Here is a 1,431-nt window from a genome sequence, read left to right as displayed (position 1 = left end):
TCTCTCTAATTTTCGAAAATATCTTCCATCTTTTTCAAAAATTCTTTTTAATTAACTAATTGTTTCAAATTTTAATTTTAATTTTCGAAAATCACTAACCATTTTTCAAAAATAATTTTTGAAATTCCTCTTTCTCTCTCATCTCCTTCTAATTATTTATTCATCTACTAACACATCTCTCCCATCCAAAAATTTGAACACTACCTCCCTCTCTGTGTTCAAGTTTTTTTCTTCCCTTCTTTACATTACATTCTTTTCTTCTTCTACTCACACAGGGAAACCTCTATACCTGGGTAAAAAGGATCCCTATTATTATTATTTTTTTGTTCCCTCTTTTTCATATGAGCAGGAGCAAGGACAAGAATATTCTTGTTGAAGCAGATCCAGAACCTGAAAGGACTCTGAAGAGGAAACTAAGAGAAGCTAAATTACAACAAATCAGCAAGCATCTTTCAGAAATTTTCGAACAAAAAGAGGAGATGGCAGCCGAAAATAATAATAATGCAAGGAGGATGCTTGGTGACTTTACTGCACCTAATTCTAATTTACATGGAAGAAGCATCTCCATCCCCACCATTGGAGCAAACAATTTTGAGCTGAAACCTCAATTAGTTTCTCTGATGCAGCAGAACTGCAAGTTCCATGGACTTCCATCTGAAGATCCTTTTCAGTTCTTAACTGAATTCTTGCAGATTTATGATACTGTTAAGACTAATGGAGTAGATTCTGAAGTCTACAGGCTTATGCTTTTCCCGTTTGCTGTAAGAGACAGAGCTAGAGTGTGGTTGGACTCTCAACCCAAAGATAGCCTGAACTCTTGGGATAAGCTGGTCACGGCTTTCTTAGCCAAGTTCTTTCCTCCTCAAAAGCTGAGCAAGCTTAGAGTGGATGTTCAAACCTTCAGACAGAAAGAAGGTGAATCCCTCTATGAAGCTTGGGAGAGATACAAGCAACTGACCAAAAAATGTCCTTCTGACATGCTTTCAGAATGGACCATCCTGGATATATTCTATGATGGTCTGTCTGAATTAGCTAAGATGTCATTGGATACTTCTGCAGGTGGATCCATTCACCTAAAGAAAATGCCTGCAGAAGCTCAAGAACTCATTGACATGGTTGCTAATAACCAGTTCATGTACACTTCTGAGAGGAATCCTGTGAGTAATGGGACGCCTCAGAAGAAGAGAGTTCTTGAAATTGATACTCTGAATGCCATATTGGCTCAGAACAAAATATTGACTCAGCAAGTCAATATGATTTCTCAGAGTCTGAATGGAATGCAAGCTGCATCCAATAGTACTCAAAAGGCATCTTCTGAAGAAGAAGCTTATGATCCTGAGAACCTGCAATAGCAGAGGTGAATTACATGGGTGAACCATATGGAAACACCTATAATCCCTCATGGAGAAATCACCCAAATCTCTCATGGAA

At 37.9% G+C, this 1,431-nt stretch overlaps 1 non-coding gene across 1 annotated transcript; it reads right to left on the bottom strand.

The window, feature by feature from the left end:
• Positions 1-875: 875 nt before the first annotated feature.
• LOC148575803 (small nucleolar RNA R71) lies at positions 876-983 on the bottom strand. The gene has a single exon (XR_015902799.1). It is a non-coding gene; the product is annotated as a small nucleolar RNA R71 (small nucleolar RNA).
• Positions 984-1,431: the final 448 nt, after the last annotated feature.

This window comes from Arachis ipaensis, chromosome B1, assembly GCF_059453495.1.
Source record: "Arachis ipaensis isolate K30076 ecotype BB chromosome B1, ASM5945349v1, whole genome shotgun sequence".
Taxonomy (NCBI): Eukaryota; Viridiplantae; Streptophyta; class Magnoliopsida; order Fabales; family Fabaceae; genus Arachis; species Arachis ipaensis.
Note: the sequence above shows the minus strand (reverse complement) of the source record. Positions and strands in the feature narration are given on the sequence as shown.